The 21,118-nt window shown below is 40.5% G+C and overlaps 1 protein-coding gene across 8 annotated transcripts in view; it reads left to right on the plus strand.

Moving 5' to 3' along the window:
• The window catches only part of ZMIZ1 (zinc finger MIZ-type containing 1), a 315,504-nt gene that overhangs the window by 212,485 nt on the left and 81,901 nt on the right, over positions 1 to 21,118 (plus strand). Inside the window, exon 1 of one of the 8 annotated variants that reach the window (XM_057365198.1) lies at positions 19,533 to 19,688. The exons of 6 other annotated variants lie outside the window; for them this stretch is intronic. The gene's annotated coding sequence lies outside the window, so the exon portion shown is untranslated. Of the gene's footprint in view, positions 1 to 19,532; positions 19,689 to 20,033; positions 20,275 to 21,118 lie in introns of those variants that run through there. One more of the 8 variants, XM_057365199.1, reaches the window with a different exon arrangement.

Below are 21,118 nucleotides of genomic sequence, written 5' to 3' on the forward strand. Positions count from 1 at the left end.
GCCCAAAACCCTACTTATCATGAGGTCAGTAAAGCTAGARAGGTTGCAGAGATATTGAAAAAATAAAACTGTCCTTGAGAAAGAGCTATCTTACATAGCAATGTTGGAGTTACTTTTTAGGGTTCCATGTCTAGAAAATTATTTGTTAGTGATGAACTCTTCCCTGGAGACAAAGCCTTGAATGCTGTGTATAGGATAGTGAGAAACTGTAGATTACATGTTTTCAGTGAGCCCAGACCAAACATCATCTGTTCCYCACATTGTTTGCCCCCCAAACTGTTGTTTGTATGTTTTTAAAGCAGTAGAAGAGTAGAGATGACAGAGCTGAAATAGTTTTATTCCTTTTACTGCTGTAGCAAAAAGAAACAGAACAAAGAAGGGTGAGGTCACACTGTGGGAGCAGATGAAATGGACAGCAAATGCCTGTTCTGCCTGTAAAGTTGGCAAACTCTAGACAAATGAGTTTTGCTGTGGGGGAGGCTGCACAAGTACCCTTTGTGGCTGCTTGTTCATTTCGAGTAACTCTTTCTGCAGCGTTTTTCATAGTGAACTCAGTTTTTGGTTTTCCTTCTATTTCCCTCTTCCTCCTGCGCTGCTGTATCCTAAATCCACCTTTAATCGTAGAATGCCTGCAATTAATGATGACTGTCATGTATTCCAGGTTTTAAAAGGCCATAAACACAGAAGAATGGGCAGAAATATCTCAGTTAAAAGGCTTGCTAAAGATGCTATCTGTGTGCTGAATCCAATTCATGAGCATGTTAMACGACATCAGATTTTCTTCTAGAGGTGTTTAGCAGAAATGCCTGGCAGGAGTTGAAACTTCGATGTAACTGTTTTGCTCTAATGYGTGCTATGGAGGCACCTCATTGTCTTTTTACCTCTGGGACTCAAACTGTTATTTTTGATATTTGGGTCATTGGTGTTCATGTTCTCTGCATTCTTCATGCAATTTTGGTATTGAGTTTTTTTATTTGCTTTGGTTTGGTTTTGYTTATTTGTTTTGTTCTTTTAATTAATATAATGCTTTACTATTTTATGCCTATTTGTACATAACCTTAAAATAACCCAGAGATTGGGACTTAAAAGCCATCATTCAASTGAACAAATAAGATATTTATAGCAAGTTCTTCCACAATGCAAGAAGAACACTGAGAAAGGATTCCTATATAAGTTCTCTGTGAAGTAGCTACTTACATGTGAATTTTCATTTGTAGTATGTGGAACACTACTTTTAGCTCTTTATTTATATAAATTGAAAAAAATATTCTGTAAACAAAATCTGACTAACAAAAACAAAGACTGGACCACCACTTGTTCWTTAATCATGAAACTGTCATTATTCAGGAAAGCACTTGGGTTTATGTTTATTTTGTGAGACATGGTTAGCTTCTTTTTGCAKGTTATGAGTGAAGATGAGTTGTTTAAGTGCATTCCTGAACCAGAACCTTAGCACTAATCCTTCAGTCACTGCAAAGAATAAATGAGGGGCAAAGACAAAGGGCCAAATTAAAATCAACGAGATTCTATTCAGATGGGCTCTGCTTCAGCAAGCACATATCTAATTATAAGCACAGAAGTAGACTCACTGACGTCAAAGTTAATTAAACTGCTTAAATTTAGGCACATGCTTAAATTCTTTGCTGAATCAGTATTTTTGAGCCAGTGAATAAGAGGACAGCATTGCTGGTCCAAAGYATGATTTTTGTGTGTGGGAAGGAATTTAAACTCTCCCTTTCCTTCATCAGTTCTTCTGAGGTCTGCCTGCTGGCATTTTATTTGAGTCCCAGTGGTGAARGAATGTGTCAATATGTTAAAGTTTCTTAGAGTGCTTGCTAACACTACCCAAACCCAAAAACTGGATCTCTGGTATTTTTAAGGCATCTTTCCTCCATACAGTGTGTTCTGCATTATGGGAGGACTATGCTGAGCACAGTAATCTTTCCAGGTTTGTTTATTCTGATGCCACTTCTATTAAATGAATCCCTTTGTCCAGTCTCTGAAAGGCAAATTACTAACTCATTTTCATAACAAAGAAAAATGAAGGAAACATGTAGACAGAAGTGTTGAAGGAAGAGTGCCTGTMATACAGAAGCAGTTTTTATTTTGATGCTTTCACAGGTTATTTAATATATGATATCATTATTAACTAACCTATTATTTATTGGCTTTGGATCATTAAGGGCCTAATAAGAATTTCCYCTCTAGGACTATGAAGGACAACATGATACTTCTTACATAGAAATACACATGGTAATTTCAGCCATGTTTTGTAAATGACCTGGGACTGAATGTGAACTTTTTAACTCTGCCTAAGTAATGCTGCAGAGTCACCCTGATGTAGTAGCAAGGGATTAATCAAGGAGGTGCATTGAAAAAGATCAGATTTCTTCTACTTGGTAAAACTTACGCCATGGGGACTTAATTAGCTTTCTTTGCAGACCCTAAGTCATCAACASGAATATGTTCAAAAAAGTGAAAAACAGGTAAGAGAGCTAAATAAATCTAGACTTGTGTTTTGAAAGGTATCCAACATTTTGTTCATGTGTGCATTATCTACTTATCACTTYTACCTGGTGCAGGAGTCTAAAGTTTAATTTTTATCATCTTCATTTAGATACCAGAAAACTACATGTATTCATTTACATATTCATGTCTTTGTGATTTAAAATAAAAGTTAGAAATCACCTTCCCTTCTAATGACACCTGCATCAGTTTTGCCACTAGTGATTGAAAGCTGTTGCATTTGGAAAAGTGTTCCATTAACTGTGCAGRCAGCTTTGGTGGAGAATGGGTGACTTTTGTAGTCAGTATTTGTCTGTATCGTGTTCATTCATTTCATGCCACTTGGCAGCTGTAGTCGCAGTCTAGAGTAGTGGGCTCCCAGCTGTCCCSAGTCCAGTCAGAGCTTCACTTTGACTTGGTTCCCCTTGCTAGGTGAGGTAAGGTAAGAAAAGAGGGAGCAGCTGTGAATGAGAGACCATTCCTAACGAGAGAGCTGGGCTATTGGCACTGACAAAGCATCAGCTTTCCCCTKTTGGGTCTCTCCCACATTATCCTTGTCTCTCCCCCAGCAGTTCATCATTCTGCCCCAGGCCAGGAGTATGTAAACTGTAGAGAGCCAGAGCAGCTACTGCAGCTGCTGAAGTTGTGTGCGTGGCTTAGAGGAAGGAAACAGCCCATCAGGCAAGCAGCATTGTCATTAATGTAGCATAAATTGTCTTTCTTGCTGGACATCGTCTCAGCCAGCTAAGTGGAAGGAAAGCTCAAGYCTGAATGGTGGATTTTTTGGACCGTCTTTTTATGCACATGATTCTTTGACTGCATCCCATGTGTCTCTCAAGATRATGATTTAATTAATTTCAACCAGGATATTTCTTTACCAGTTTTCTTAGTTTTTTTTTTCTCTGTAGCTCCATACTTTGCCTGCAAGCAGGATGAAAGCGTCAAACGATGTCTATTCTTCATGATAACAGAAGGCTCAAAATGGGTACACAGTTATTTTATGAATAGAAGTTGTCTAAATGCGTAACAGGTTACAGTTGAATGTGTAATAAAACCACCTAATTGGGCAGATTTAATTATTAAATCATGTAACTCTCTTCTTCACAGCTCTCGATCTGGATTTCCATTCTCAGTTACCTTAGGTACTTCAGAGGGGGGTTATAGCAGGAGGCTCTTACAGCCACCCTGCAATCTCTTGAAATATGAAGGCTTTGAAATCTTTGTTTGGAAGTATCTCAAATATCAGTATTTGARACTATAGAAAAACCATCAGTTGAAGAGAGAAAGCACTCACTTACCAGCCACTAGAAWGAGTTCTTTCAGGAGCAGTTCCCATACTTCATCTTTTTCCCTCTCTCTTTCTGGGGTGGCAGTTAGGGGACAGTTCAATCTGTCTTTCCTATTTGCATTGCAGAGAGCAGAGCGTGAAGCATCCCATGGTCTCTAAGAAAGACTCCTGTCATGAGTGGGAAGCAATTGTCCAAAGTGCACCTATATACAGGGTGTGAGCAGTTTGAAGTGTCACCACTGCTGGTAAATAACTTTCTGATTCAAAAGGCTAATCACACATTCTTATTAGAGAAGCTGGAGTGGGGTATCTCCAGAAAGCATTGCTTTCTGACCTTTAAAGCTGTTACCTCCAGGGCAGAGTGAAGCAGGATATGTGCCTCACTATTGACTGTGACATTTCTGTCCTAAAAATAGATCACTACAATCCTTTGCCRGTTCAGACCGGCACYCTGTGTGGGTATATGATATTCACACAGGTCTCGGATTTTTACAGGGTTTTAATAGCTGGATGTCCAAATGGAATGAATGCTRAAGGCCTCAAATTGGGAAAACAAGGTGAAAAAAAGAGGAAGGAAAGTATCTCACTGTGTTTTCATTTGCTGTAGTACAGAAAATGTTTCCTGTGGAAACATACAGCTTAATCTGAGTCTGTTGAGATCAGAGATGACTAATCCACTTAGTGGATCCTTCAGCAATGGAAAGTGGCTGCACAAATCTATGTAAACCAGGGGATCTTTTCTATCTCCTTGATTTACATGGTTAAGAGTTATTATGGTCTTAGCTACAAGCATGTGAGTGTTTTCTGCACCATAATAAGTTCTTTGTCTTTTATACTCGAGGTAAACTGTTGATTTTACTTTTACTGTTTTTTGTCTATGTGCAGAAATCAAGCATTTTTATAAATACATTCATTTTCTTGCTASTTCTGATGACTGTAAAAGGCAGTAAATGTGAATTTGCACTGGACTGGTTGAAAACTGATAAGGAAAATAAAAAATTACATAATGCATTTATTTATTTTCCAGCCAACACTGTCAGTCATCCAAGGCCATGCAAAACAAATGTACCAATCCTGTTCAGCCAAAWTCATGCTGACCTTCATGTAATTGAGTTGCTCATTTGATATCAGTGTAAAATGGTAACATAAGGGAGTTACTAATCATGGGAATACTGAGAATTAATTTTTATAACAGAAAAAGCTTTTTCCATGGGACATTCAGCTTGGGCAAGTTGACATGGTTAGATCAAGTTCAAGTTCCCTCTCATTCAGTCTGTTCAGCTACTTACATCTGAATCAAGTCACAGACTAAATCATTTTAGGTCTGGGTAGTCTTTCCAGTTTTTTTAAGAAGACCACATTAGCTTTGGATGTTGGGGAAGACCCCTTCACTGCCCTGAAAARGAACAGACATGCCATTTCATCTGCAGCACAAAGAGCTGTGTCACATCCCCTTCAAACTGGTAAGATAACACTGGAAGCAGAAACTGGAAATTATGGTTCCCTGGGGAAGTCATTTGTGTAGCACAGGCAGGTAAACACCAGCACTTGTGTTAATCCACCAGTCACCTACATGGAGGAGACTTCCAACTGAAAGYCTGTGAGTGAGCTGTGGAACCAGACTTCTGTGTTTGCTTGTCATCGTGGAGAGCTGTTTGCTCTTCTTTTGGGGGTGGAGAGAAGGGACAAGAAATCACTGTGTTACAGAGATGATYGGCTCATCCCTTCTAACTCACCTACTGCTTCTACCCTACTGAACTTTCAGTATTACAAGGAAGTCATTATAAGTCTGTAACTTTTGAGCTGATGAAAYGCATTCTTCACATTAATAAGCAGTTTCCCACAACAAATAGCAATGGGAACTTTTGGGTTCTTCATTGGAAAGAACAATACTAACTGTTTTGCCATAATAAAGTGGCTAATAGGARCTCCTTCCCCACATCCCCCTTTTTTCAGGTCAGTGTGGCACATTCCAATTTGTGTTTGCTTCGAAGCACAGGAGGAATCCCTCTTGGAGGGGGAGGGTAGTTTTATCATGCTCAAGCATGCAAGTATCAACCCTTCTACTTTCTTCATATACCCCAGTTTCAGGGTAGTTGGGAGGATTCTGGATTCCCCCCCCCACATGCTGAAAAAATGCAGCATTCTTTGTTTTTCCATCACAAATGAACTGAAACCCATAATCTCTGTACTGAGCAGAAGTGATTAAAATAGTGTGGAACAGATGGTTTTAAAGCTGCCAAAGATTGGATCTTTTGCTATTTTGTTTCTTGAAACAACTACATTAATTCCTGAGTCAGCTTTGAGGAAGCCATCATAACTCATCTGAGACAGAGAGCATGGTTGTTTCTCTGTCTTTGACTGCTAATTAATAGCAACTAATAATTTTTTTAATTAAAAAAATATATACTAAAAGCTGAGGTACCCTGTTATTTTCATGCAGGACAAAACTGGAAGTTTTCCATGGAGTTCTTTACAATATACTTTTCTTGCAAATTTTGCTACTTATATTAGGCTTCATTGCGTAGAGGGGAAAACCATGTTCCAGTTCTACCGGAACGAAGACACTGCAGTACTTTAAAATGGTATTTGGTTTTGACACTCAGGGTGTGTGAGTTTTGCAATCTTTGCACTTTGAAATTTCCAGACAATCTTGTGATCCAGAAACCCCTCATAAAGCTGCCAGTGTCAGGTGTGTTTTCCCTGCTGTTCCAGATGAACAGATACCTTCAGATTTCTGTAGATGATGCTCTGTTTAAGCAAAGCAGTTTTGGAAAATGGAAGTCTTGCTGAACGTCTCCTGAAACTGAATTTTATGGCCATCTCCACTCACACTGATGGGAACTGATGTGTTTGGCCYCCTCATTTTTTCCCAGTGTATCATCTCCCCAATTTGAGTAATCTTAACTGGATGTTATTTTTCATTTAGGCTGTTCTGTGAAGGTTCTGAAAGATGTAACTAGAAATCAGGMGGCACTGATTGCTCGGGTCTGGGGGTCTTCACCAGCAAGGCCACTGCAAGCTGGAGATTTGGATTCTGGAGAGTCTGTGTCCTGTCTCCTTTCAGTGAAAGACTTTTGCTGTTTATACTGCAGGTGTGATTGCTAAACCTGAGTTGTTGCAGCACACCTGAGACCCRCTAGAACTGAGTAATGTTTTACATTTTAAATATTTACTCTGTTTTACTTTGTTTCCCTAAGGGTTTAATGGCTTAATACTAAATTGTTTGGTTTCCCCATTTTTTTCCTTCAAAGAATGCAGTATCTCTTGTTGGTCAAGCCTTGGTTACTTGGTTAATGGACTTTATATCTCCTCAGTTACCAATTATTTTCTAAGGCACAGGAAGGCAAGTGAGAGGAGAGGAAGGATTTTGAAGGTTCTCTATTGAAATTTCTGGTTTTGCTTATTTTTTAAATTCTCCTAAATACCCATACTAGGAAGTGACATAATTGCATAGACTTTTAATTTCCTCGAGGCTCTGTGTGGTCTTCATCCACCTTCTCAGATGTTGGCWACAGATGTTTAAAATCACTTCCTCCCAATTAAATATCTGCTCTAAAGTGACAAAGTGTAAGACCACATATGTCTGAAAGGCCAATATATGCACCAACAGTTTTTGTTAGCAGATAGGACATTTTCCCTTACCTCAGTTTTTAATGCACAGACAGTGAGAAATTGCTCTGCTTATTGAACTCCATGGGGGAGACTGAATGCTGTTTTTAAGTACACATTTAAAAATGCCCTTCATCTTCTGTGTAAGTCTTCTGGACATCTCTTGTTCAAGGTTGTCACTTGATCTACTATCTAAGGGTTATTTGCTGTCTACTTGGGGTCTTTTTAGATGAAAAGTTATGATGTGAGCTGATTCTGTGATTTTGCTATTTAATTAGAGGGAATATTAAAAAAAATCTCTATTTTAATATTAGAAAACCTTTTATTTTATTTTTAAAACTTGGTGTAATATGCCTGTTGTACCAAATAAGAATTAATGTAKCCAGTCTCATTCTTTGATCAATGCCTAGTAGTCTGGACTGGCCAAAGGGTAGATRTATGCAAGAGAAAAAGTGACTGTGAATAAATGATAATAACAGTACTGTATCTGGGAGAGGAAAGCAGAAAATAATAGATTTTTWAAAATTTGTTTTCAGAGGTAGAATATTGAATATTGATAACATTAGATAAAGGTAACAAAAGATTAAAAAAAAAAACTAGTTTCTGAAGATATCAGAGAAAAATATTGGCTTTTTTGCCATGGGGGGAACCAACAAAAAGGAAACAGTCCCTTTGCTGATGGAAATTCAGCAATTCAAGTCTAAACTAAAACATATATGGAAAATGAAGATGTACTGTGGTGTTAGTAGCATTCTATAGGGTGTCATTTCTTTTGCTGCATCTTAGTCTGCAGAGGTGCAAGCGGGTGGTGGAAGAATGATGTGCTTTGCTGTGTCAGTGCTGCAAAGTTGATATTTTAAGGACTGGGGCAGGGTGGGAGGGTAGTGGGGGAAAGAGTGAGAAAATTAGAAACATCCCAAATTACACAYAAGGGATAATGTTTCAGTCAGCCTACTGACTAAGCATTAAATCACAAATGTAAAGTGAAACRTTTTTTAAAAATGTAACATTTGTCAAGGCAGAATCCCTAAACATGAATTTCTCCTCATTCAGGATGAGAATTTGGCCATGTAGGCATGTGAGCTGAGCTGTGACCGCTGTGCTCATTGTGTATGTGCTGCTGAACAGCTCCTGATGGTAACGAGATAACCCAGGCCTTATCGCAACCCAAACCATAGCAAAATGCTGCCCAGCCGAGTGAACAGAGTTTCAAACTCAGTTGTTATAGTCACATCCTTGATTATATGTCTTTTCAAAAGAARGAAGTATATTGCTCCTAGCCTTCTTAAATGTATAATGTTACCTTGTTAAACAAATCATTGAAAAATTTAGTCCTTACCCTAATCTGCTTATTAGAGAACTAAATATTACTAATTAACCAAGCACCCACTGTAGTCAGTGTACTCTGTGTCCTAAGGARGTGACATCATCTGCTGCAGTCACCAAAGAAGAAAATGCAGAATTTTCGAAGGATGTAATCTGTGGTTTTTCTGGTGCTCTGAAGCAGCGCTGGTTGGTTGTAGTGTTGATGTTACTCACCGGTGCTCTTAGAGATCCCATGTGAGATCAGTGCCATTTGTGTTAAGAAACTGCACACATTTTGAAGGTCCTTCCTATGAATAAGTTTAACTGATACGAACAGGAGGGGGAGTAAGGGAAGCAAGGGTTGGAGAAGAGGTGGGGACCTGAGTTAACCCTTTCAGAGGAGTAGGAACTGCTGTCTTGAGTCTCCCAACTGCCTTTGTTTCGCCTTTGTTTTTCTGCTAGTGCCTATTTTGAGACAGAAGATAAAGAATTTACAGAGTTTGTGCTCATGAAGCTTCCTCCTGCATTTAACATTGCATTCTTAGAAGTGAGGAACCTCCTGTGGAAATGGACAGTGTTAACTCAGTTACAAGAGCTTTTAGACTAATTACAATTTGCCACGATGAGCTCTTGTCTGAAAGCAGTCAGAAACCCAGTTTCACCAAACATCTCAGCTTAAGGGTSATGTTTTTATGAAACTGGTGCAGGCAATGCAGTCAGTGTCAGAAGGGAGCCCGTCTTGCCGCAGGTACTGAGGGCTCTGGATCAGTACCTGACTCTGTGTCCCTCAGAGCACATGACCTCCTCACCTTCTGCCTATGGGATGTGCCCACAGTGCTCATCACTCATCTGTTCCCTGAGGTGGGGATAGCAGGCAAGTAGTGGATTTGCTGTTAAGCACTGGTATAATCGATTACATTAATGTGTTGAATTCCTCCCAAGCAGGGCTCAAGTAGCGACACAGTGACTTCTTTCCTTTTTCTCCTCTCTGTTTACTGTCTTCGTAAATAAAACCCAGTTGTATTTGGGGTTGGGTACAGCTTTTATTTCATAAGAAAATTTTATTTCATAAGATGCTGGGCAAAAGCACTTTCTTTTCTATTTGTTTGGGGTTTTTTTCATTTACAAATACAGAAAGGAAAATGTGCTGCATTGCTCGGGAGAATTTGGTCTAGTTTGCAGGAATCCCCAGTGTAACTGCATCCCCAAAGCACACCTCAGTTGTGAAAGCAGTTCCTTCTCCTTGCTGCTGCCTCCCAGAAGACAGCAACAGTGGTGGCTTCTCCCCATCTYGGTTGCTTCTCCCAAGGGCATCACTTGCTGCTCTGGTAGTTAATGCAGGAGTTAAAAGAATGTATGGATTTTCCTTCAGATTTGCAATCCATGTCTGAGCTTACTTGCTAGCTTACATTGCAGTTCATTGACATGACACAGTCATCTTCTGTAATGTTAACCACAGTACACAAGTGTTGCTTTCTCACAGATTTTTTTCTTACATTTGCATTCTTCTGTCAGCAGGATGACTATCCTGAAAGAGCATTGTTGCTTAAATATCGGCTCTTTAATCTGATGTGATTATTTAGGGAATGTTTTCATGTTTTTGATGAAATAAAATATCTCAGTCAGTACTTTGTCTGAAAGCAATATAAATATTTTATCAGTATCATGTAAATTGTGTTACACATTTTAGTAGGTTTAAGGTTATTACTTGCCTTCCTGTGGCATTCTGTAGGGATTCAAGCCTTTTTTTTTATTGCTRAATGCCCATGAATTATTCTTGTTGTTATGTAAAGTAATGTCAAAGTCTTAAGAATTTAGTTGTACTTTAAAGCTAAAAGTTAACAAATGGTACTAATCATTTCTGTTTTGATTATAGGAGGACCTTGTGTCTCTGGGCAGTAGTGTAACTCCAGTGATTAGAATATTAATTACATTGGACCTGTACTTCTTCAGTTTAGTTCATCTCTCACTGTAGCACTGGTGGTAGTTAAGACAAAACAAAATGTTGATTTGATCAACAGTTTGTTTTGTTTTATTTCTCATCATAAATTGACAGAATTTGCATGCTTGTTCCCAGAGTATAGAAACTACGTGCATGGGTCTGCTCCTTTTCCTTTTAAACAACTCCAAATTAAAGACATATAGGTTTTTTCCTGATTGCTCTTTTATTTTAATTTGGAAAAAGTATTCAGTAAAGTAAATTCAGTTGCAATAGAAAAAGAACCAAACCACGGATGTGTGTGTATGTGTATTTTTTTTTCATCCTGAGGCCAGTGGAGAGAGTACAGGTCAATAGGCATGCACTGGGTTGGAAGTGTTATCATATATGGCATTCCCTGGAAACCAATAAAAAAAAATTAAACCAGAGTAACCACATACACCTACGTACACTACTTCCTAAAATCTTTTCTATAGAGGAATTGCTACCAAAAATTAAGCAAATCCTGGTTGTTTTCATAGAGAACTCAAGAAAAAGTTCGGTTTCCTCAAATGGAAAAATAAAAYTGTGCTGTAGACTTGAAATAGTTTGCTATAAGAAGATGGTTTGCAGTCAGTGGCAGATATCTGAATTGGGACTAGCAGCACACAAGTGACACATTAAGGGTTATTGAGAAACTGCCCCTTTCTACCAGTGTAGAAAGAAGTGACAAACTGATTTTATCTTTGCCTCTGTCTTTCTCCCTTGTAGTCCCAGGAGCATGATAAGATTGCCAAGAAAATTAGGAGGMGTATAAGTCTTCTTAGCTTGCTGAAGTAGTCATTTCTCTCTACTAAATGATAAAGCTGTTAAGGAGTGGTATTGGAAGTTACTCATTAACTTCTTTGCTCTGGTTTTGTAAAGCTGACTTCCATTCCCCCCTCTCTGATTTTGATAYAGGCATTTATGGCAATCCCCTGTGATTCTGATCTGACCGTAGTGAGGTGRCTTAGGTCACTAAACTTGGCTTCTTCAGTAGAGATAAGAGCTGCCGTAAACCCCCAGAAAGATATAGCAGATGGGAGTGCAGATAGACATAGAATATAAACCCTAATTTTGTCAGGGCTATAAATATTAAAACCTTAGGYCTTCACCCAGAAGAATGTCTTCACGGAGGTAAAGGGATTCAAAGCAAGAGAAAGGCAATTTGGAGAGGACATCCTATACATGAGAAAATAGAAATGGCTTTGATGACCTCTGAAGCACTGTAGAAGTTTTGCCTTTCCTTCTGGAAAGTCCCTGCCTCAGGAAGGTTTGTCATTTCTAATACATTATCACAGAAATCATCTTTAAGCAGAAGCAGAATCTTTTTTCTTTTAAAGTTGTCTGTAAATATGTCTAGTACTCTCTTTCCCAAAATAAAAAGAAATATAACTTYTGTAACTTTATTTCTCATAACTCTGGTAAAAAGGATTTGCTTTGACTCCACTAGCTTTTCTTTGCAGGTATGAAAGTATATTACATCTCCTTTAAGATAAATTTTTAACATGAGTTATTTTAAAGACCACACAGCATTTTTCAGGTAGCCGATCCTCCAGGCCAAGATAAGTGACCTACAGAGTAACACTAAAGTGTGTTAAGCCTTGCTTAAATAACTTGCCAGCACTTTTTTATACAAAATGTTGATTGTAGAGGTGCATTAGTCAGTAAATACTTTGGAGAGTTGACATTGAACTGTTTTGTCCAAAAGTTAAAAGCTGTGGTAATGACCTGTGGCTTCTCAGTTCTTGGCTGCACTCATGAACTGAAAATATGTTAAAGATGCATAATTTGTAGCAGTAGGAGATTTAGCACTTCTAGAAAATCAGACCAAATTATGCTTTCTGAAGTTGAAGTAGCCAAAAATTTAATTTTCATATTGTCCAGATTGTAGTCTCTCATTTAAGCTAGTCTCACKGCACCTGAACTTTCAATTCAGTTTTTGTACTTAGAGGATTTACTTGAGTGTGTATTCTTAGGTATAGGTAGTAAAGGGTTAAAAATCTAAGGTCGTGTTAATGTAGAAAAATGCTGACACAAGTTCTTCAATCCTTTTCCTGACAGAACACCCATCTTTAATTTGCTCCTCTCTTTACCCATATAACATCGTACATCTGTCCTTGAAAACAGCCCTTGCAGCATGAGCATAGCCAATGGAGTCAATTTAGCAAAGGTTGCTGTCTGTGTCCTAGCAATGCAGGCAGACAGCCTGGAGCTATGACTAATAATCAACTGAACAGGTATAGAATAATTACTAAAGATGGAAACCTGTGTTAATTGCTGGATTCAATCCTGTTCTCAAAAATTCTTACAGAATCACCCCCTTCTAGCTCCTCCTCCTAACAACATGTCAAAATGAATATTTTTCTCAGATTGCAAGTAATCTAGTAGATTTGAGAACTTCTTGAGTTTTAAGATTCTTGCTAGTATTTAAGTATACCAATACTMCCTGAGAGTCCTTTATGTCCACTTTAAAGCTTTGAGGCCTTGAAGTATTTGGAGTTGACAGAGATCAGAGTCTGACAGTTTCTGAAAGCAAAAGCTGATGTTAAGCTGTTGTTTATCTTAAAATAATCGTCTACTAAGAGGTTTCTGTAATCACTMTGAGCAAAGCCACTTTCTTTTCAGACCATTTTTTTCTGCAATGACTGTATGTTTGATTATCAGAACAGAGCAAACTATAAGGGATGCCTCTCTTCCTCTAGTTCTGTGCTCTTGCTAATGCAGTAATGCTCAGTAAGTGGGAAAAATGAAGGGATGCTCATAGAAATTGATTACAGTGTGAGGGGAAGAGTGACAGTGACTGCATTTGGTCTTCACCAAGAGCATTTTGCCTTATTAGGCTACTTTGCAAGCTAAACTGTACTTTATCGCACAGTCCGCTAAAAATAACTCTGTATGGCTTTCTGGCAGATTGATATAAAAAGTGCATGATGATGGTACTTGGGGTTGTTTAAATACAAAGCTAGAAGCATGAGCTGGCCTCCAAATGATGAATGTCTTTGTATTCCAGAATGGAAGCTTTCCAAGACAGTGATGCATAGCCACCAATTTGTAACTTTTCTTTAATTTGTAACTTTGGATTTTTATCTATTTGATTATTTATATAACCCCTCATATGTTTGATGTGGCATCATTTAACATCTGAATGTACTTTCAGTGGTTTTCTATACTCCACAATTGATTTGAAGAAAGTAACATTCRGTGTTGTTTTCATAGACTTCCTTTTAAATACAATACTTTAAAAAAAAAAAAAAAACCTGAGAAAACCAGCCAACCAGTGCATCTCAACTTTCTCATTTTAATGCTCTCACAGTTCACTCATAGCACAGAAAAAAAGTTCTGTCATGAGCTTTCCTATGTATAGGATGTAAATACTGAGGGTAATGAAGAACATTTTTCTTTACATCTTTTCTTACTGCATTCATGTCCCGCTTAGGTTGTTTGTATCACATACTCCCTCTCACAAGTGATACATTCCATATATTAGTGGATTGGTTTTAAAAAGTAGTAATAAAAAGGATGTAAGCAAATAGCCTAAGTTTCTTCTCAAGCCCATTTTTAGATTAGAGGCAGCTCAGTGAAATGGGACCAAGAGGGGTCCCCATGCAGAGGGGAGGATGATTCAAATAGAGCCAGAAAACCAGAGCAGCAGCTGCCCACACTGCTTTGATGGGGCTGGGATAAGGAGAAGTGTCAATTGGATATGAAGGCTTAGAAGGAAAAGATAAAGGAAAAAAAGTCACTGGAATTGATATTCATGGAGGGCTTATTCTTTCAAGATCRTAATGAGGAATATTCATACAATTTATATTTCTGAAAAGCTATGTGAAGAGTCAAAGCAGCTCAGACTGGATTTACAATRCCAAGAAGTGTCCAGGAGCTCTAGCAGGGTTTCTACTTGGCAAGCTTCAGTTTCATTTACTCTTTTGCGTGCCATTAGTTCTACATTGCCTCACAAGCTGCTGTTCTAATAGTTTCCTATCTTCTTTCAGTGAGACCCGATTAAGTTGCTGTCTTCAGAGCTGCTTCCTTATCCCCTTGAATGGTTAATCAGGGAGAGAGAAAGCTTAGCTGTAATTAACCCACAGCTTGCCAGAGGTGGGGATTCAGCCAGAMATGGCTATATGCTCAATAAAAGCTAATTTTTTAGGGAGAATGAGTACTTAAGCATCTCAAAAAGGAGTAGAAAATATGTTTTACTGAAGTGCATACTAACACTTTCTTTAGAGAGGTAGTAGTCCTTATTGCAACTAAAAGTCCTGCTTCATTTGTAACGACATTTTAGTGCTTTGCAGAACATATGAATGCTGAAAGATTGGTTTGAAATCCAAAGAACAGTTCATCAGATATTCCCCCAAAATGGTAGAAGGCTGAAAATGTCTAAACTGTATGAGCCAATTGACGTGGCAATTAACAGGAGTGTTCCTTGGAGTGCCTAAAGGTCTGTCTTAAGGCTCTGTATAGGCTTGAAGGAACTTTGCTTTGTAATGGGGTAACAAGAACATGGGCATTTCCATGATCCTGAAAGTTTAAATAGGGCATAAGTCTCTTTCAGAAGGTTTTGAGGGGTTTGATCCTATTGCTGTATGCATCCAAAACAGCAGAAGGGGACCACAGTGTATGTACTTCAGTCACAGAATTCTTTGCAATGTAGTAATCTTTTACTTAAACAGGATAGGACTAAACCATGAAAGGGTCTTTTTTTACTTTGCTTTTAAATACTGGGTTTTCCTTTCACACCTCTTTTTGGAAGGAGTTCATTTGATTATGTAAAAATGGGTTATGCATGAATGGCATTTGATGCGGAGTCAAAGGATTTTAATTTTTATTTTTCTAAGTACATGGTTGGTTTTTCACGGGGATGCAGCTCTTAGATTTATAACAGCTTCAACTAACTCAGCCTACTGTGAAACATTAGGAAAAATCGACAAGGCCACTGATCCATGTATTCTGTGTATTTCAACTATGTAATTGTAAGCCTTCTWAAGAGTTTTTTGAATCTTTTGAATCAATAGTAAAATATATACATATCCAGGGAACTAATTCTTAGGCAAATAACCTGCTCTAGACAAATATTGTAAGGAAATACCCTGCTGTGTTCAGCAGTGCAGCAAAACTCGGATGAATAAAGATTGGTCYCCATGATAAACCTTTAAATCTTTGGTCATAGAAAATCTGCATTGCTAAAGGATTATATTATGACTCAGTGGGCAATAACTGCTATTACAGCTACCTGAAGAGATTTTCCTTACCCATTTGTGTTTTCTTTCTCTGAACAACTTGTCTGCTCTTTCCTCAGCATACCTCTCTCAATATTACAGTAGAACATAATGCTGTACCCCCCCTTGTACAGTCTATATGATACTGAAGTATCCTCATGRGTGATTTGATCTCCACCCCTCTGCAGCCTCTCCTTCTTTTGCTGTTGGTGGTCTGCATCTTTATTACAGGTGTTGATCTATTTGATTAATTTTTGCAATATCACCCAAGAGGGACAAGGCAGGAAAGAAGCGAGAATAATGCCCAAAGGTTACCTCACTTGAAGTAGTTGAAGATAAACATCATGCTGTTTATGTTGAGCAGTCAAAGGCACCTGAACATGTGAATGTGTTCACATCATTATCTTGTTTACCGTTGGTTCCTTGGGCACGTCCCTTGTATCATCACAACGTAAAGACAGCTTTTGATTTCTTAAAAATACATTCCTTCAGAGAGGTGTCTTGGTGTGGAGAGCGAAGAGCGGTACCATAACAGTGTGGTTTGGTTGTGTGCCAAGCGCTGACTGACAGGATTGAGATTTGGAGGTTCTGTTGGTAATATTGTTTCCCATTGACACTGTATGTTAACAAACRTTGCCTCCTGCTTTGAGATAAATACGACTTCTCTGAAAATCCTCCAACTCTTCTCCTTGATTAGCTAGAGCTGGTCCAAGTAAGTGTCTTGTCTTTGCCCCACTGTAGAACTCAAAGATGTCCTGACCTCTGTTTCCCCTCCCTTGTGGGGCTGAGCTGGGACAACAGCCAACAGCAGGCACARCCCCAGAGTCTGGGATCCCTGGGGCCTCAGCTGAGTCACACMAAGCACAGTCAGAGTCTGCTCTCCCACCCTACAGAAAAGGGGCTTACCAATATGGACCTGCTTCTCCCAGTAGTACATATCTTCAGTGAGTCTTGTTARTAGTTATCACTGCCTGAGATAACCTTCCTTGTGATGTAATTTGACATACTGCTGTCAGAGGGGCTTAAACATAGTAATCTTTAAAAATGATTGGGAATTTGCCCTAGAGAAAAAACTGTTATGATTAATTTCTACAAATGATAAACCACTCCTTCTTCAAAATACTGCGTGCTATGAAGTGTGATTTAATCCATTTAACTACAGAGCCTGATGCTTCTGACAACTGTGACTCAAATGTCATCACAGAAAGTGATATTTCAAGTGGCAGGGTGGGGATTAGAAACCTGGTGAAGATTTGTCAAAGGAGAAGTAAGTACATAATTTTTAGATAAGTGATTTGTCTACTCTAAACCACTTCCTCTGAAAAGACAGGCAGCTTTAAAAGAGAAACTTACACTGTTACACTAGAAGGAGCAATTTAATTGCAGAGAGATATTACTTATGATGGTAGGTAGAGAGAAAAATGTAGGATACTGGGAATGTGTTTCCTATACAGAAAAAAATAAAATTACTGTTTAYCCTCAGAAAATAACTTAATCAAGGCTTGTCTGAGGAAGGAGCAGCAAGTCTTAGTTTCTGGGACCTCAAGACCACCTGATATGTTCCTGTTACTGCTTTGTTTTTTCAATACACGAAAAAACACCATGATAGCTTATGGACTGTGTGAAAATTCTGTAAATGCAGTAAAACCTGAAACAAGTACAGAAATATTCATTCTGTGTCCACCAAGAACTCATGTAGCATTRTAGTCAATTACTAATTTCATTCACATCCACAAAGTTTGAATTCAGTGCAGTTACATTACTAGGGAATTTGGTCATTATTGTGGATTATTAACATACTTCTCATTGCTTTGACAGTTCCCTAAAAACTTGTGCTTCCTATTATCTATTCTGCTAGTCTAGCTGTATAATTTACACCTCCTTAAAGCATCTGTCTTCTCTGAAAGGCAATGAAAAATCTGTATAAGGTTCTGTACTTTTCTTCCACGTGACTGAATCTCAAATTCGATCAACTGCAATGAAAACTACATTTTGTGTAAGAATTGGTTTCAGCAGCCCTGTGGGTCCACCTGAATCTATGAGGACTTGGCTGAAGTTTTGCCCAGGCTGTATGGACTGTCCGCTGTGGACACTGGCCCAGTGCTGAGTCTTGGACCACCTGTAGCAGGAGAATTGTTACAACGTTCCTTCAGCCGCGCTTGTGCAGATCTGAGATTGCACACAGTGTTGTGAAGGGTTTGGTTTGCAGCTCCACTTGGTGTGATGGCTGTGGAGAAAAAGCAGTACCCTGTCTGACAGGCTGACCTTGAGATCCTGCATCGGGAGTGGAAGTTAAGTGAGAGCACACAAAACTCTTACCTGTTTGTAGTGGATTCCCTGGGGGAAAAAAACAACAAACAAACATGAAACCTGACAACGCTTTTTTGTGGAATCATTTTTCAGAGAAGAGCTGCTCTTTGATATCTGTGATAGTTTGCTGCTCCGATCTGTCATGTTGCCGACTCTCTGCTAAGGTGTTTGGGAAGCACAGTTAAGTGACTGTAAGCATGGCAAGGGAAGCTGGGACCATTTCTTCACTGAAAGGAATTTTGCTGGACAGCCAGTATTTTTTTTATGTCCTCCTTTTTTTATTGTTTGTATTTTCTTTRTTTTTCGCTGGAATCTGCCGGCCGCTTCACGGGGAGAGGGCCGGGTGCGCCTTTAAGAGGTGGAGGTGCCTTTGTGCAGGTTGTGCGGGGAAGGAAGTGGCTCTGCACCGCGGAGGGTGGCAGGAAAAGGCTGGTGCTCTGCTGGCCACAACTTAAACTGCCAATTTTCCCTTTGAGAGGGAGCCGAGAATTGTCACATTAGCTTCCTGGGGGTTGATTGGTTGGTTGGGTTGGTTGGTTTTTTTTTGTCCTTTCGGCACTGTCAGCTGAAACGCTGACCACCACAGACACAACTGGRTATGTGAAACTTGTGAAAACTCTTCCATGGGCAGCCCTGAATAGCAGTGGCGTAGGAACGGGTGATGTCTTGGGAGCAGTGTGCGGCCGACAAAGGTGAAGACCTAAACTCGCAAACACACCCCAAGGAACCTGCCTGGGCCAGGCTGTCCCCGCAAGTGACAGCGGTTCCGGCGGCAGCCCGCAGCCCCCGCCCGCCTGCCTCAGTTTCCCCTGGCGGTGGAGGCACGGCGCCCGTCGCTCCGCCGAGCGGGAGMGCCCCGGGGCCCGCAGCCGCCGCTCCATCGCCCTCCCCCGCCGGCCGGCCCGGCCCGGCCCGCCGGTACCTCCTGCCCCGGCACGGAAAGGAAGGAAACTCCCGGCCTCGGGGGCCGCCCGCCCCGGGCGCTGCTCCTCCGCCGAGGCTGCCCTGGACGCTAATTAGCATGACTAGTTTGATGGATTTAGTCAACAGCATTCAGCAAACAGGGTAGGGGGGAAACAAGGGTATAAGATTTCCCAAATCTCAAGACTTTTCAGCCCCGGTGCCCTTAATGGTTTGTTAGGCGGGCTCGAACAAGTGTTACTTCCAATTAATTGATCGAGGGGATTTATTTTAGTATTTTGGCTGGGTGCCAGAGACAGAGGCTTTGTCCTAGCGTTTTAAGCACCACCCCTCCTTGCAAGTTTGAAATGTGAGCTGCCTGGGTGGTTTTTTTTTTTCCTCCTCTCTTTCTCTCTCTTCCTTCTGGCAAAGTGGCTGTGGCTGCGTGTGTGTATGTGTGTGTGTGCGCGCGTGTGTGTGCGTGCACGAGTATGAGAGAAGGACATACCTCTCTGTGTAATGGGAAAGCAAGACATGGATCACTAGAGMCAGAAAAGAGAACCATCAATATCAGTAACATGCAGCTGAGGTGAGATTTTTCTGAGCGTTTGATTTTCTTAAAACCCTTTCGGAAGATTTACAGCAGCCTTCTGCCATGCTGTGTGCTGAAGACGTACTCCTAAGCAATGTCATAGGGATGCTTACATGTCTATCGCCGTTTTAGGTCTGTTCGCGTACGTGTGAAGTTTTAAAGCTTAACCTGATTCTCTTTATTGTCTCTAGAGGGTTGTAGCTTGAGCACAAATAGCCTGTTGGCAAGTACGGCATGAGCCCATTAGCAAGACTCCATCTGTGATTGGTTTTGCCTGGAAACCGGGAGACAAGCAATGAATAATTGATGTGTGTTGTGCAGTAGCTGGACAGGCAAAGAGGAGAGAGAGAGGGAGAAACAGAGCAGGGTGCCCTCAGAGGGGGAGAGCGAACAAGCTTGAAAATAGCTACTGGCTGCCTTGTGCTGAGATGAAGGCAACCCCGGCTGTCTTTGTTCTGCACTGGCTGGTTTCTGCCTAGAAGTGTTTGCAGACATATGTGGCCTCTCTGCAGCAGGAGAGGCAGGCGCGCAGAGGAGGGGCGGCAGAGGAAGCCCAGGCTTGTGAATGGGATGTAACTCGGGGGTAAGTTGGTTCCGGGGGGGCGGGGGCCGTGCGTGTGCGAGCGGGGCCGTGTGTTGGTGCGTGTTCGCCGCAGGGAGAGCCTGTGAGCGTGTGTGCGAGCGTGCGGATGTGTCCGTGTGTGTCTGTGTGTGTCTGTGTGTGTCTGTGTGTGTGTGTGTGTGCGTGCGGCAGCGGGTGCATTGTGGGTACGGCGGCGCGGGGCTGGCAGCGATGGCAGCGGCTGTGCCGTGCCCGGGGCACCGCGGGCGGCCCGCACCCAGCGCGCTGACCTGATACCTGCTTTTGTGGTTTAATATATTTAACATKCATTAACAACCTTATTTCTGCATTAGTATATAGTAGGAGAAGAAAAAATACTGGGGGGAGGGGGGAGGGAGATTGCCACTTAGTGCCACTTACTTATCCATATTCTAGGCCAGACTTGAAAGAAGGGTGTTAACAGTACTTTTACTGTCTTATCTACTGACACTATCCAACTGTTTTAGAAAGTTGAGGTTTTCAAGCATCAGCCTAACAGCATGGCTTTCAGAGGAGCCTGTCATGATTTACTTATTCATACAGATTGCAGTGGCTTATGTAGTCTTGATCCTGCTTGATCTGCCAGCAGTATTTGCCTCTATTGATCACAGGCTGTTATTTGACTGCCTTGAGCAGCTTGTAGGTCTCCCTGGTTCTGCTAACGGGGTCTGCTACGGGTACTTCTCAGCCTTCTCATTTTCTTGCTGTCAGTAGTTCTAACTGCAGATTTCCCACTCACACAGATACTCTGCAGAACTGTGTCACACTGGTTGTGTTTTTCAGTACGTTTGGGAGCACCTTAGTGAACTATGGTGCTGAGCTGGGG

Source organism: Malurus melanocephalus, unplaced genomic scaffold (genome assembly GCF_030028575.1).
Source record: "Malurus melanocephalus ecotype Western Australia unplaced genomic scaffold, MMel_1.1 scaffold_49, whole genome shotgun sequence".
In the NCBI taxonomy this organism is placed as follows: Eukaryota; Metazoa; Chordata; class Aves; order Passeriformes; family Maluridae; genus Malurus; species Malurus melanocephalus.